This window comes from Peromyscus maniculatus, chromosome 4 (genome assembly GCF_049852395.1).
Source record: "Peromyscus maniculatus bairdii isolate BWxNUB_F1_BW_parent chromosome 4, HU_Pman_BW_mat_3.1, whole genome shotgun sequence".
NCBI lineage: Eukaryota > Metazoa > Chordata > Mammalia > Rodentia > Cricetidae > Peromyscus > Peromyscus maniculatus.
The window spans coordinates 87,623,162-87,640,690 of NC_134855.1; the positions used below are offsets into that span (position 1 = coordinate 87,623,162).

At 36.3% G+C, this 17,529-nt stretch overlaps 1 pseudogene; it reads right to left on the reverse strand.

Annotated features, from left to right (window-relative positions):
• Nucleotides 1–17,529, reverse strand: part of LOC143272640 (anoctamin-3-like) — a 152,030-nt pseudogene that overhangs the window by 31,886 nt on the left and 102,615 nt on the right.

Sequence of the window (17,529 nt, forward strand, 5' to 3'; positions counted from 1 at the left end):
GAAATACCATATGTGCTGCCACTTGCTGTTATGGGCAGGAAAGCTTCTGTTACAGAGGTTTCAATGACTCCAGACCCAATAGTTGAGAATGAGAGACATTGAAGGCTTCTACAATCCCCAGTCCCCCAAAGAGAAACAGCCTAGACAGGAAGTCATTGAAGAAACCTGATGCAAGGGAAACTCCCCCAAACCTACAAAAATGACTCCAGATAAGACTCCTAGCAACAGTAGATAGGTAGCCTGAACTAGCCATTTTCTGGAATCAGATTGGTGACTACCCAAATTGTCATCAGAGAGCTGTCATCCAGTAACTAATCAAAACAGATGCAGAGATCCACAACCAAGCACTGGGCAGAGCTCGGGGAATCCTGTTGAAGAGAGTGAGGAAGGATTGTACTAGCCAGAGCCAGGAGATCAAGATCATCACAAGGGAACCCACAGAAACAACTAATGTGGGCTCATAGGAGCTCACAGTTTGGACCAATAGCTAGGAGGCCTGAATGGGACTGACCTAGGCTCTTTACATATGTGGGACAGTTGTGTAGCTTGGTCTGCTTGTGGGACTTATAGCAGTGGGAGCAAGGCCTGTCCCTAGCACTTTGCTTGGCTTTTGAGAATGTATTCCTCATACTGGATTGCTTTGCCCAGTTTTAATACAAGGGGAAGAGCTTACTCCTACCTCAATTTGATATGCCATGCTTTGTTGCTGGAGGGCTTCTCTCCAGGTTCCCCAAGCCCCGCAGTCCCACAATTCACTTATAAAATAATCGCTCAGACGCTTATATCACTTATAAACTGTATGGCCATGGCAGGCTTCTTGCTAACTGTTCTTTTATCTTAAATTAACCCATTTTTATAAATCAATACCTTGCCACGTGGCTGGTGGCTTACCGGCATCTTTACATGCTGCTTCTCCTGGAGGTGGCTGCGTTGTCTCTCCCCCCTTCTTCCTGTTTCCCCAATTCTCCTCTCTCTTTGTCCCGCCTATACTTCCTGCCTGGTCACTGGCCATCAGTGTTTTATTTATATAGAGTGATATCCATAGCAATGCTTTGTTGACACCCATGGGAGGCCTGCCTTCTTTCTGAACAGAAACAGAGGAGCAATGAATTGGGGTAGGGGGTTGAGGGAAAGTGGGGGGAAGAAATGGCAGGAGAGGATGGAGGGGAAACTGTGATCATGATGTAAAATAAATGAATAGATTTAATAAAATAATTGTGATAAAGATGCTGAAAGTGTAGCTTTTCAAAGCTGATGGCTACTGGTGTGTGTGTGTGTGTGTGTGTGTGTGTGTGTGTGTGTGTGTGTGTGTTGGGGGAAGGATAGTGGTAGGCGAGAGACTCAGTTATCATTAAGAGGTTGTCTATGTTCCATTGAGTATATGGGTAACAAAATTGTTCTTGATGTATTATTTTTATTGAGGGGGAGCACAAGGGTGAGAAGGTGGACCTGGGAGGAATGGAAAGCAAGTGTGTTCAGGGTATATTGTGTGAAATTCCCAAATAATCAATAAAAATACTATGTTGGAAAAATATAACTTAACCAACATTCTATAATGCTCCAAAATGTCTCTCATATCCCCCTTAAAATACTACTAAGACTATATAAGTTGTATTATCTTCTTTTTAATTATATTTTACTATTTAAAACAATTTTTAAATTTAAGTATATTTTGATCTTATTCTTCCTCTCCCCTAAGTTCTTCCAGATCTTCTCTGCATCCCTATCCACAAGTTCTTTCTCAGAAAGCAAACAAAACTTCAATAAAACAACACCACTGCCCCAAACCAAACAAAACCCCAAAATAAAACCACATCTGTCCAAAAAAATAAATCAAACAAACAAATAAACAAAAACCAAAATCCCCACCAAACTGTAACAAACTATTGCTGGAGGGCTTCTCTCCAGGTTCCCCAAGCCCCGCAGTCCCACAATTCACTAATAAAAATAATCACTCAGAAGCTTAGATCACTTATAAACTGTATGGCCGTGGCAGGCTTCTTGCTAACTGTTCTTCTATCTTAAATCACCCATTTTTATAAATCTATACCTTGCCACGTGGCTGGTGGCTTACCAGAGTCTTTACATGCTGCTTGTCCTGGCGGTGGCTAGTGTGTCGTCGTGTGTCCCCCCCCCCTGTCCCCCCCCCCCCACAGCCTTCCACTTTCCAGAATTCTCCTCTCTCCTTGTCCCACCTACTTCCTGCCTGGCCACCTACTTCCTGCCTGGTCACTGGCCATCAGTGTTTTATTTATATAGAACGATATCCACAGCAACAAACAAAAAAGTTGTTGTGTCCAATTATATGTTTGTCAACTAATCCTGAACATGAGGCCTGTCCTGCAGTGGTTGATATACCCAGTGTCACTCTATAGAGAAAACTGATTTTCAATCTCCCAGCAGGTATAAGTGTCAGTTCAGTTGTTAGTCTTTACCCTAGAAGCTAGTTTCCATCCATTTGTTCATCTATCCAATGATTTCATTCATTCATTAAAAAATATATAACAAAATAAAATAGAATAGGATAAAACAAAAACTATCACCTCAAAGTTGGACAAGACATAAATTACTCAAATAAAGCCAGAAATACCAATGAAGATATTCTCCTGGTGACTTTCCTAAGGGTGCTGTACCATTCTAATGCTGAAGATCACACAGAAGAGCAAGTTCTTGAGCCCAGGTCTGCATTCTTAGCTAATATCAAGCTGTCCTTCATTCTCTACTGCCTCCCAATGATTTGGATGACTGTGTCTGCTTGTTATTCAATGTTTCCTAAGTAGACTTTCTTGAGATGCAGACAAACTGAATAACATCTCGGGGAACTAACATAATTTTAGACAAAGGCATATTGAACTACTATGAAGAGCTGTACAGATGTGCAGCTTCAGTTGAGAGAACTGAGTGTCCAATGAAGTGAGGAAGTAGTGTTCATGGAGCTAAAAAGCAGGAAGTCATTCAGGTGAAGGAAGCAAAAGGAAGTGACTAGGAATGTCATACCCCAACACTAGTTATGTTTCTCGTGAGCCCTGATATGCGCTGCTATTCAAATAGAGCAGTCTACTACATGAATTCATCTCCTAGAGACCCTGAGCTCAAGGGCAAGAAGGTGTGGTACATAGTCCTTTTTATAATGAGCAGAAAATTAACAAGCTTTCCAGAATTATTTTATTAAGTAGCTCACCAGGATTATGGTGGTTGGTTTTCATGTCAATTTGCAACAAATTAGCATCATCTATGCAGGAAGCATCAACTGATAATTTTTCTGATATGCTCAATTGATGTGGGAAGAGCTACCCAAAATGCAGATGGCACTTTCTTGTAGCAGTCCAGTAAAACAGGCCATAGCAGGAGGGAGACCATTTGCTTGTTGCTTGTTTAGCCTTTTCCTTACTATGGCTGCTGATTCCTTTGCTGTTGTTAGAATTAGTGTTTTCAGGCCTCCTTCAACCCCAACTGAGAGGTTTTCTCTACCAGGTTGGAGCCTTGTGGTCTGGGGAACTCTTAGGTTCTCAGCTTCTCAGGGTGACACAGATGTTGGTGCTGTTTCAATTTAAGTTGATTTAATAAATTATATACTGAGATAGAATGAATATATGTATATATCTCCATTCTGTCTTTTCTGTTTATAATCCTGCCTGATAAGGAGACTAGGTTACAAACACTAGCAGATGCAATAAGGCTTTATAAAATATTATTATTGTTATTATGTATTTTGAATATAATTAATAAAGTAAATTACTTTAACAAATAATATACTTTATAATTTGACAATAATAGCTATCACTTACTAAACATCTGCTTCGAAACTACACACTTTACTAAGTATTTCAAACATTGTTTAATTTAACCCTATGTAGCCTTTCAGGTGTATCTTATTCTGAATACACAGAAACTCAGCTGATTCCCAGATGTCACAGAAAAGAAAACAGTTAATCCAGAATGACCAACCACTTATCATCTTTTCTGGGTTTCTAGCAACTATGTTTAAACAGAATTTGTTTCCTCTTTCTCATCATTTATACCGTTTCCCACTCACTATGGTAACTGTGATAACTTTTTGATTAGGTTATTGTAACAGTCTGACTTGTCTACCTTGTTCCCTTCTCTTCCATTTCTAATATGAGGGGTGAGGTACTAAGCATGGATGAAGTCAGGTGACACCTTTCTCTCGGGCTCTCCAGAGGTTGCCTATGGTGTTCCTTACTCTTGGTCCCACTTTATGGAATATTATTTCCCATAGCACTCGATACCTTCTGTCATTGTACTGAATTATTCATGTTTTTACCAGCTGTTTTGTGCTGTTACAAATTGAATTTTATAAAGTAAATGTTCTAGTTTGCCATTCTGTCTTTGATAAAACAGATACCAAAGGTAACTTGGGGGCGGGAGGATTTATTCGGTTTATAGGTTACAGTTCATCATGGAGCAGAAGCTATGACAGGAACTCAAGGCACAAGCTTAAAGTAGAAACCATGAAGGGACACTGCTGACTGCCCTCTTCCCGTGCTTCTGCTCAGCTGCCTTCCTTACACAGCCTCTAACCACCTGCCCAGGTGTGTCACTGTCCACAGTAGGTGAGGTCTTCCTCCACCAATTAGCAATCAAAAAACAGTCCCACAGGTATACCCATAGGCCAACTGGGTGGAGACAATTTCTCACAGTGATTTTTCAGCCCCCCTTCTCCTATTGTGAGTAGTTCAAATATATGACTTTTAACAAAGCAGATAGTAGGAGTCAATGAATAACTGTAGAAAGGAAAAGAAGGAAAAGGCAGGAGTATATGAACGGATTGAGAGGGAAGACCCACATGTAGCTAGGTAGTGCTAACATAACAGATATTAAAGCCAGTTAAAACTGGAGTCTTCATTTACCAACTTCTTCCCTCTAATAGAAGATCAATGATGTGAATCCACAGTGAACTTTCACATCAACTTCAAGACACTTCAGTGTTAACAGCTCCCCTGCTACTTTACACCCAAGCCCCAGTGTGCTCTGTATTTTATTTTTATTTAGTTTATAGCCCTCTTCAATTTAGTAAAAAACAAAACAAAACAAAACAAAAAAAACAGCAGTTGATACCCGCAGTACTAGCAGCATATTAGGTGAAGAAGTCATTCCATAAGCACTATGAATCAAGAGATTGGTTGCCACAGTAACTAACACAAAACAGGCCACTTTCAAAAGGACTTAATGCTGTTTGGACAACTGCATGGTGTGACAATGGAACTTTGGTTGTTACAGATATATAGTTTTCCATTTTTAAGCAAGTGGGTGCTAAGCTTACCCAAAGAAACACCTGCCTGATGAAAACATTGCTATCTTATTGAAAAGTGACCTTTAATAGTATACCCACATGTCATCTTTTTCAGAGTAAACAATGCCAGAAACTACATTAACCAGTGCTGCAGTTCATTATCCAATCATTCTGTCAAATCTAAATTTGCAATAATGAATTTTTCCAGTTTTCCTACACACAATACATCATCAATACAAAAATAGAAAAAAAATCAAGGCAGTATTTAGAGATTTTTTTTTCTAAATCATGTGAAAGGAATTAACTATAGATTCAATATAATTAGATGACTAAGAACATTGTGTTTTATTTGAACTATGATAATCATTAACTGAGGTGTTAACTAATCCATGATTGTATTTTTTGTTTAAATGAAAAACTGATAGAAAGTTTATCATACATATTATTATATAAAGGTGCAAATAGGAAAACTTCAAGTATTTTTTTTTGATGTTGGTTTTTGAGACAAAGTTTATCTGTATAGCCCTGGTTATCCTAGAAATCACTTTGTAGACCAGGCTGGCCTCTTGAGTGATATTATTAAGAGCATGTGCCACCACCGCCCAGCATCAAGTACTTTTTTTATAAACATAGTTGACAAAGTATAAAATCAAATAATAATGATTTAGATTAGTAAAGTGCTTTCCAATCAGTTTTTTGGCATGTTAAATTTATATTCAAGATTTTAATATTTATTATTTCCAGGACATGGAATAATGTTGGCTTTTACAGAGAATCTGGGACACAGCTAATTTATCAGGTGCCTGTTTGTGTTGGTTAGTTTTAATTGTCAACTTGATACAACCTTGAGTCACCTGGTTGTGGTGGGAACCTCAAATGAAGAGTTATTTCTATGCCCATGTCTATGAGGAGATGTCTTGACTAATGATTGATGTGAAAAGGCACATCCCTCTGTGAGCAGCACTATTCCTAGGCAGGTGGGCCTGTGCTATGTGAGCATGCTAGCTGAGCATAAGCCAGGGAACAAGCCATTAAACAGCATCCTTCATGGCCTGTACTTCAGTTTCTGCTCTACCTTCCCTCAACAATTGATTATAACCTTGAAGTTTAAGCAAAGGAAAAAAATGGTCTCTAAGCTGGTTTTGGTCATGTCACTTATTATAGTACTTGAAAGATTACTGGAAAACCGCTAATCTTCCAACAACTTTGAAAACAATCATGGATTTGAAAGTCATGGATCTCAGAAACATTTGGAAAAGCTGATTTTAAAGACTATCTCAAGAACTGGTGACTTATGACTCATGTTTAAAGGAAAGATTTACAAATATTTAGCCTATTGCTAAAATAATAGTGGAGATTTGTCAGAGAGCATTTTGAAAATAAAATAACGGCAGTAGCTGTTTGTTATATATATTGGATAAAGTGGGTATGTTACTTATTTTGAATCTAACAAACATTTATTGAACACTTAATGTGTGCTATGCACCGTGCTGATCTCCAAGTATAAGAAATAAGAAGATGTTGAGTGTTTTCAGAGGTTTTCACATGTCATCCTTGGAGCTACTCTCCACCTCCACCATGTGCATTTGCTGTTAGGTAGTATTAAAAACTACCAACCTCACAAACTAGGTCTTGTGTTTCATGATTTCTGAACTCATCTCCCTCCCCCAGGGTTCTCTATAATTGATGAGGTCTGAAAGCACTCTGCTAGTGGGCAGAGTGAAGTTCTCCCCATCCAGTGCAAATCTTACAGTTTTGCTCATTTCTCCCACTCTCTGGTTTATTGGTGGAATACTCCACAGTGTTGACACTAGCTTTTACCTGGACTACAAACTGGGAGATGTTTGGAGAAGTAAAAGCTCATCCAGTCCACTGGCCACAAATCAAAGTGTAGACAGCATTGGATTCTGGTATGCCTTTGCATACAGTAGAATTTTTTTTAAGTGGATACAGCCATGAAAAAAACACCTGATCTCTCACTGGCCCTTAACCCACATACAGCACCAAATGAAGTGCAAGAAAGACAAGAGAAAAGTCCTCAGTTACAATCCAATATCACCTCCATCATGCTGATTCAAATGTTACAAGATCCATGAAAAAGACTCTAGTTTGTGTGTGTGTGTGTGTGTGTGTGTGTGTGTGTGTCTTTTTCTTCCTTTTTATATTTACTATGTTTTCAGTAGTATTTTAATTTATTTTATTTTGTAAAAAGTGTTTACTTTTATTTTTAGTTTCTCCTCTGGTATTTATCCAGTTTTATTATATTTATGTAACTTTGACAAGCAGTCTGCTTTCTCTCATATGCTCATTCTAGTTTTAAAAGAAAGTAAAAAAAATAGAGAAATGAAAGTAAAATAGGGACTTCTTAGGAAAAGGAAGGGCTGGCAATGGAGACAGAGGGATAAGAAATTATAATTGTAAACATGAGCAAACTACATGATGCACGTATATTAAAATGTAATGAAACCAATAATCATAGGGTGAGTATATGCTAATGAAATACTGAAAACAGCATATAGAGGGATGATTACAAGGAATTGAATAACAGGGTGCAATCAGAAGGAAACTATCTAATTGGCTCCAGTAGCCAGGAGGGGTCACATTATGAATTTAATAAAACCAGTAAAGATTATGACATAATATTAGATCATGTAATCAGTCTATGATTTGTTCCTGATTATCAGTTGGCCACACTTTCAAGTTAGTATAATTCAGTATGCTACATTGGTTGAGGTATTTAAATCTGGATTCAGATAATTTGGGCTCCAATTAACTGAGCCTCTTGTTCATTTAGTTTAACAGTGCTCAGTCTCCTGTCTACAGCTTATAAATCAGAGTAATAATGATACCAACTGTAAAGGATTATTACTATGACTAAATGAGATAATGCATGAGGGAACATTGCTGCCTGATTCACTCTAAAGATGATACAAAGTCACTTATTATTATAAGGGGAAAATTGGAAAGTTATATGGGGCCATGCTTGGCATAATAAAGTGTTTGATGACAAGCCTGGCAACATAAGTTTCATCCTTGGAACCCACATGGTGGAAGAACTAGGTGGAAGGAGAGAACTTAATCCTGTAAGTTACCTTCTGACCTCCACACACATGATATATCAAGAACACACACACACACACACACACACACACACACACACACACACACACACACACACACAAACACAGATACACTAAATACATACATAAATGTAACAAACACTAGTATATAAAACTTTCATCTCTTCAGTTTGTATTAGAGTATTGCTTGCTTTTAAGTGATTCAATTACCCTTTAAGTTGTAGAAAAACAGTCTTTCTCAGGATAAAGATGGCTGGAAACATAGAGAAGTCATACAAAAGACACTGACTTAAACATTTTGAATATGCTTATATGATATATACCATGTATCACAATTCACTACAAAAAAGCCAGTAACATTCCTAGTTTAATGAAGCAGTACAAAACAAATATCTCTATGACTATTAATTCCAGAAATAGAAACTCAACAACTCTTAGAGAAATCCCCCTTTCTCTTTCTCTTAATTACAGGGTCCTCCATACTCAGTTCTTAGCACAAATTTTGTTTGTTATGGTTCGGATATTTTTACTTTTCTTCAGTTTCAGCAACAAAGGGTATGCCATTAAACATTCAGTTTATCCAAATATAAACACAAGATGATTTTTATGTCTAGCTACTTTCATGAAATGTAAAATACATTTCTAATTTTCAATCATTTGCATTTCTTTTCTTGTCATGCATTATCATAATGTATGGATATAACAGAAGTTCTATCTCTTTATGTTGATAGACATTTGGCTACATCCTGTCTTGATTATTGTAAAGTTATAATAAACATCCATTTATATGTCTTGCAGTACTTATTCAGAGGTCTTTCTATTAGGTATACCTATGAGAAAACTGTTGATTCATAAACAACATTATGTAACATGAATCTTAAAATGTCCGAAGCTGATATGTGAAATTACGTTAATTATAAAATAAAAAGATTAAATAAATAAAAAATAAAAGGTCTTATTAATAAAATCAAACCCAGAGCCAGGTATTGGGGTGAATGCTGAATGATCAGAGAAACAGAACAAGCCACAGCCACCTCACCTTGCCAATTCCTCAGCTGATCCTGTTTCCTCAGACTGGAAGACTCTGAGTCCTCATCCGAAAGAATCTCAGCTGAACTGCTGCTCAAAAGCCTAAAAGCTTAACCAACTCTAGTTCCTGGTTTTCATTCCTTATATACCTTGCTGCTTTCTGCTATCACTTCCTGAGATTAAAGGCTTGAGTCACAATGTCTGGCTGTTTCCAGTGCGGCTTTGAACTCACAGAGATCCGAGTGGATGTCTGATCTCTGACCCCAGATAAGTTTATTAGGGTGTACAATATTTTGGGGAACACAATACCACCACAACATTGTAAGTTGATTTATGTCTCTGCCAACAGCATTTTTGTGCCTTGTGGCTCATGACTACTCTCCAATCTTTCAAATGCAGGGAGATATATAATAGTAATTTATTGTGGTTTTAATTTATATTCCCATTTCTAATAATTTTATGTCATACAAACATTTTAGTTAGCAAGCCTTTTGACGTCTATTTGTGTTAAAAATCTATGATTTTTGTCTTCAGATGGATTTCACTATTTTAATGATAATTGAAGTCATATTCTCAATTTTAATTTATCTGTATTTTTAACTTTAAAGGTGTTTTGCCCTTGTTTACAAAGACATTCTTTATTCCCAGGTGGTGAGGATTTCTTCCTCCTTAATTGTGTAGAACAAGCTTCTTTTACCACATGAGACTGAGATCGGGGCCTGGAGATATGGCTCTGTGGTTAAGAACACTGGCAGTAAGTAAGACATTGACAACTGACTGTCACTCCAGTCTCAGAAAACTCTCATGCCCTCCTCTTCCTGCCTTCGTTGGCACCAGACACACCAGTGGTGCACAGGTATACACACGGGTAGAATAAAAATATAATAATTAAATAGGAGTAAAAATAAAGATGAACAACCAATGTTTGCTGGATGGAAATGTACCACATACAATATGCTGTAAGGACCAAACTTCACTATTGTTATGTAGTTATCCAATTGTTCTGTGTCACTTAGAACAATATCCCTTTTCTCATGGCCATGTAGCCCTGCTTTTGTCCTACCTAGCTCTACTGTCCACTCATGAAAGCTGTGCTTGAAATAAAGATGGTCATAGTTCACTTGTTAACCCTATGTTGTAGAGAATGTATCTAAGTTTGTCAGTCTTGATATGTAGTACATATTGTTGTACAGGTCCTGGCTCAATTGGTAGAGTCTTATAAGGACTTGTGTAACATGAATAGCTTGCATAGGGCAAATCTTCTTGATTATTGAGTCTAGTTCTAGACTGAAGATTTTATTTTATTACACTCAATAGTATGAAAGAATAGAACACTCCAAGTATGCAGAATTCCTAACTGCTACCCATATCTGCTCCCACTCACATAGACTTTTTTTGTGCAAATTTTGATAACCAGTTATCACTGTGCCCATTTTATGAATTCTTCAGGTTTTTTTAAATTGTATTTAGTGAGTAACATAGACAGTCACTGAAAGACAAAGGGGCCGTGCATGACTCAGGCTTTCTCAGAATACTGCGATACTTAGATTGGCAATGGCTGCTTATGTGGCTTGTTTATGTAGCTCCTTTAGCTCAATGTTGGTGATACACAACAGACGGATTGGTCCAACTCTCCTCCACAATCTGAGTAGCTAGTTGGATGATCCTCACCCACAAGGTCATTGTCATATTGCACACTTGTTTCTTAATCATGTCCTAGGGGCTCCATAAATGATTTTTAAAAATCAAACATTCTTTTCATAGTTTTCATTAGTGATATTAGTTTTTGACTTCCTATGAGTCTTTGCAGTAAGCCTTAATTCCGAGTTAGGGGATGGCAGTCTAGATGCTGTTAGTCTGATGCCATATTTCACCAGGAATTTCCTGCTTTATACTCCCCAATTAATGTCCCAGATACTTGGTATATAATTACAGTTTATTTCAGGATGCAACTATCTCCTACCATTAGCTCATTATAGACCTTTTCTTGTAATGAACAATATGTGTCTATATTTCCAAAAATCCTTATTAAAACAAAGAAAAAATCATATGCTGAAGTTCAGAAGAAATTTGTACACAGTGGAAATTTGTTAAATGTTGCTCAAGTGTTAAAAATTCTGTTTCCTCTGCTAGATTTTTTTTTTCATTTTAAAAATAGTACTTATTAGGAAAAATATTTTAATTTCCCAAGTGTTCTAGAGAATAAAGTATATATTAACATATATGCATTTTAATGCACCTTGCTTAACTCTAAATATACCAGAAAAGTAATGCTGAATTTCCTGTTCAAATAATCTTTAATTATGAGTTTTAGGAATGCCAAAACTCTGACCTCAATACTGAGCAGATGCTCAGTGCTGATGAGAGCTTGGCCAGGTTCATTACCTCCAGCTCACAGTGCCAGCTCTTCCTCTTTTCCATATGGCACAGTCAGTAACACAAATCATCTCTGAAGCAGTAACTGGAATGCTGACACTGGACAGCAGGATGGCTAAGGTTCTAGTCCAGATTCTGCCACAACTGGGCAGAGAAAAATACTATTTCTGAACATACAAGTAAAAGTCATATTTAATAATAAATCATGCAAATAATTTCAATGATTATTGCTGTTATTAATGCCATACTATCCATTAAGGAACTCACACAACAAATCATATGATGGTTTCCAATACACAGAAATATTGAAAAGACTGGTCATTTCATAGGTACAATGAAAACATTTGCAAGAAATCACTGAATTTATATTTCAGGTTATTTACATTAACTCTTATAATGAACAAAACAAAAATCATGAAATTAAAACATTTATACACATTGGGTAGTTGACAAGCACCGGGTCAAGTTAAGGGTAAAATATAATTCAGGGCTCAGCGGCTTACCTGAGCACTTGATCCACTTTCAACCCTAAGGACATTTGCAGAGCCTGTGAGTGTGGGCTTTGTTTTTGAAAATTTCTAGGTGCCAGGGTTACAATGGAAAGTGAGTCAGATAATCCAAGCTGCAGATATTTTTAGGACACATATAGTAAGTGAAGTTTAATTATTAAGATATTCCCTGCTTTTGGTTCTATGCTTATAACACACAACAGGCAAGTAGGTGCCTAAAAGAAAGGCACTCTCAAACCAAAGTTATCAATTATACACAGTCAAGTTGGATTTATTTTCAGTTTAACAATGCAAAAATCAGTGTGTCATACCAAAATATAGAACAAAATATCTATGAAACATGGGGATGTCCCCAGTACATTATTCAGTCAAAGACTATCATTTCACTGGAATATTTAATGTGAAATGCCAGACTTCCAGATTATATTATCAAAACCTCAGCTACAATTTTTGCCTAATATCATTAACAGAACCATGTTAGGAAAGACACAGATGTTCCAAAGCAAGTTATTCTTAATAGTTACATGATTATTATTGTTCAAATGCTTTGATGTGTCAAAGAGAAAATTCCCCATAATCTTTACATTAACATGATTTTTATCTGATGAGAATGTATTAGCTTGTGCAAAAAAGGCAAGCCCTAAGAAAGATGAATTCCTGTATCTTCAGAAAAGTGCTTTTCATAATCCAGTGATCTTAAGTTCCCTGATCCTTTCACCTGTAAATTCTATCACAAGGACAAATATCTCTTAAGACATAGAAAAGAGAAAGATGAGTCATTAAACCAGCTATGTTTTGTTAGTATTATAAAGCAGATGATCATGTTTTGGTTATAAATAATCTATTCAGAGTTTCAAGACATTTTAAGAACTTGGAAAGGTTCTAAAATACATTGTACATGTGTTGGACTGTTAAGGACTATTTTTATAAATGTGTCATTCTTTCTAGACCCACAGTTACTTTTACTGTTAAAAGTTAGGTATTTGCAAGGAGAGAAAGGTAAATTCTGAATGTGGAGATTACAGCCCTGGAGATTTCTGGTTTATGGAGGCTACTTTCTTGTTTGAAACTTTCTTCTGTAACATTTCTTATATTATAGAAGACAATACAAACAAGTGACTTTTAGCCATTCTTTGGCAGTAGGGAATATATTTAGATAAAGAATCATACATATGCATTGAAATAATTCTCCACGGAGCTTCAAGGGGTTAATAGATTCCTTAAAGCTCATTTGTGGGCTCTCTTGGGGATTCATAGGCTGGGAAACTCTGGCTTTAGCAATGTTTATCATAATCTTGTCTGTTCTTTCATTCAAGTACTAACCAGAACTGACCCTACTTGGCTTCCCAGATTTGATGAGACCCATCAGGTTTAGGGTAATATGGGAATAGACAAATGTATCTGCTTGTAAACTTAAGTTCTTCTTATCAAGGTTGGTAGAAGTTAGTTAAATCCTTTATGGGAAATCTTCCAAGCCCTTTGGAAGCCTCCTGACTATAACAGTATATTCATTTGAAGAGTTCCTCAGAGATAAATGGCAACATCAATACATCTTCAGTTTCACATTCTAGCACTTTATATAAAACCTCATATTTTTATGTCATTGTATACAAGTGAATTAAATTTTCAATGTCTCTTTCAAAGAAGCTTATTGATATGAAATCCATCCATTATACAATTTATCTATTTTGAATATAAAAAAGCAACTTAGTATGTCCACAGAGTTGGACAATGTTCACCACTGCCTTTTGGAAACTTTCATCACACATAAAATATTTGCATGGTCATTAGTATTCATTCTCCATTTTCCCTTTCCCTTCTAGTCTCTGTCATCCTTTGCTGGCCCCAAGTGAACACTTATGTACTTCATGTACATGTTTGCACCTCCCCTCACGTGTGTGTGTGTGTGTGTGTGTGTGTGTGTGTGTGTGTGTGTGTGTGTGTGCCTGTGTACTTTGAAAAATTGTGATAATAGTGTTGAATGTAGATAAAGAATTACAAAAATTAAATAACTTCTTCCCAATAGCCAAATAATAAACAAGCCAAGAAAATGAACAGATAGTTCTCAAGAGAAGAAATAAAAATGGCTAATAAATATTTTAAAGTGTTCATACTTAACCAACACCATAATGTACACTAAAACTACTTTGTGATTCCATAAACACACTAGTAGAAACACTACCATAAAAAATATGGTACCTATATAGGGAAAGAGAAATTATTATACATTTGATGGTTGAAGTGTAACTGAGGGCAGACACTATGGAAATCAGTGGAGGCTTCTCAAAACACAAAACATTGAACCATATGGCCCAGCCATACTTCAAGTTCTACAGCCAAAGAACTCTTTATATCCCACAACAAATATACTTGCTCATTCTTGTTTAATTTTGTTCTATTCACAATACCAATGAAATAGAGCCAGTTATATATCTATTATAGAAGAATAGATTACTGAGATGTGGTATATTCAAGCAGTGGAGTTATATTTATCTGTAAGAAAAGTGAAATTTGTAGCAAACATGTGGAATTGAAAAATATATTAAATGAGATAGCTCAAGCTCAGAAAGACAATCACTCCATGGTATCTGTCATAAGCAGATCCTGGCTTATAGTCAATAGATATGTTTGTTTAGTAGGGATTAATTGTATGTGGAGGCCTGAAAGCTAGAAAAGGACCCATGAGAAGGGATCAAAAAGTATTAAGGGATGGAGAGGAATGCATTAAAATGCATGTTATAAGAAAGTGGAAGATAGATTCCTGGTGCTGAAAAGATACAATTGAGAATGGGGACAAGGAGTAGGTTAGGGAGATAAGGGAGGAAAAACAGGATGCAGAGAGAATAAAATAAAACATGTAAACATGAAAATCCATGAATAAATCTGTTATTTTATAGGCCAATTTTAAAAAGAAAGAGTAGAAATAACCTAGGTGTCTTTAGGGTATGGGTAAAATGATTAAGTTTCTGCATAGAAATCCAATACAGTAATAAAAATGAGTCTGTTTACAAACTTGTTTTGAACAATTCGCAAGATAAAAATCTTAGATTAAAAAAAGCAACAAAAAGTCAAGAAAGAACTAATGTGAGTGGCAGACATCTGCGGTGCTAAGAGAAGTGAGAAATGGAATTATCGGGGAAGTTATTAGACAAAACACAATATGGCATTGTTCCTCACTAGTTTTCTCTCTTTATATAATATTATGTTTCTATATATATATATATAATATACAAAGCTATGGGGGTTATTACTTAGTAATTTTTCTTGAGATTGTACTTTCAAAAATATAGACCTTGCTAAAGGTTTAATTTAAAAATTATTAGTAATAAGTAATATAGATTTTTTTCTAATACACAATAAAATTGAATCATAGTATTAAACTATTTAAGGAGTTACTGTGCATCTTGGAAATTATTTAAAGACTTTGCTTTGGCAAACATGGAACTATTTAGCTTAAATAAAACTTTTGGGTTTATTTAATGTTTTCATTAGCAAGGAGCAAGACATGAAAGAAATAGACTAAAATTTTGAAATCTCACAATTCAAACAAAAAGGAAATGCCCAGAGGAGGTCAGGTGGAGGTACCCAGGATATCTGAAGTTCAGGCAGAGAGATCTATTCTTTGAGTGCTTCAAAGAAAAGGGAGGGGGAAAGCAGGGTATAAGCTATATGAGTCTTAAAGATTGATGTTAGTAATCAAGACCCAGAGAGGGCCTAGCTCAGGCCAGTGTCTCTGTTTAATATCTACAATGTGTTCCATGAGGAAACTGTTGTGGAAAGCAGGGCAATATTTCTTTGTTACTGATTGGCTGATTTGAATCTTTTGTAATGTACCCTTGTATAGAACCTCAAACAAAATTGTAATTCTGAAAAGAGATTTGAAGATCAGCAAAATATTGTCTATCTTTCAGACACTATAGCCCTTCTAAACTGTCTACAGAATTTCTTTTCAGCAAATTTCTGAGTAGAAAAATAACAAAATAACTACATGACAAAAGAACAATCAGATTGAAAAATTATACCAAAGTAATTAAAGTGTTATAGTTTAACTGTGGTGGTTGGAAAGGAAATGGTCCCCAGAGGGAGTGGCACTATTAGGAAGTGTATTCTTGTTGGAGTAGGATGGCCTTGTTGGAGGAAGTGTGTCACTGTAGGGGTGGGCTTTGGGGTCTCCTATGCTTAAGCTATACCTAGTGTTAGAGTTCGCTTTTTGACTGCCTATCAAGATGTAGAACTCAACTCCTTCCTCAGCACTATGTCTACCTGCATGCCACCTACCATGATGATAATGAACTAAACCTCTGAACTGTAGGCTAGCCTCAATTAAATGTTTTCCTTTAAAAGAGTTGCCATGGTCACGGTGTCACTTTACAGCAATAGAAACTCTAAGGGAGCAACTTTTATTAAATTCAAAAGCAAAATCATATGCATGCACAACTCTAAAGTCCTCAGCAAATAATGCATACTGTGTATTAGGTAACAAGCAAGAAATATCCTAAGGGCCTTTGTAAATTAGCCTGGTGTCTAGAGGGCCCTGAGAACTGCATTAAATAATGATGGTGAGGAGTACAGAAGTTGGAAGGAATCTTTTAAATACAATTCAGAAAGTCCTTCGTCAATGATTCTTCTTCTACTCAAAGCGCCCTTTCTGCTCACCTGATTACTATATGAGCTTATCAGAGGCACATGGGAAATTTAAATATCAACACTTGCAGTTTGTCTACTCATTGAAGCTATCTGGGTTTCCTTTGCTTATAGCAAATCTCATTGGTTAATGTAAGCATTCTGCTTTGGTGCTGAATATGCTGGTACCATCTGCAGAATTGGAAGATGCTGTCAGGTGGCTAAGGCTATAAAGCCATCACTCTGAATATCTTCTTGTTATTAGACAAAGACACTTACAAGAACTAAGAAGAAAATATCTGTCTAAAATAACTTAAACATTTTGAGTTCTCAATTGCACCTACAACTTTTGGAAATATCATCCAATAAAGTGACATCACAGAGAAAATAACCACAACTACAAATGCCAGTGTATAGTTCTCTGCTCAAGAATCCTAATTATACACAATAGTAGGTATTTAACCCCCCTTTTGATATTTTAAATAATATTTACTTCATGGAATACAGAAAATTACTTCAAGAGACACATATGGAGACAAAAGTGTTCTGAGTAGGATGCTAATATTTCAGAAGGTAATAGCAAGAAGTGACAAGTAGAATTGTGTCAAAGTCAAAGGTTCCTGAACATAAAGGAAATAATCACCAAAAGGACGAGACA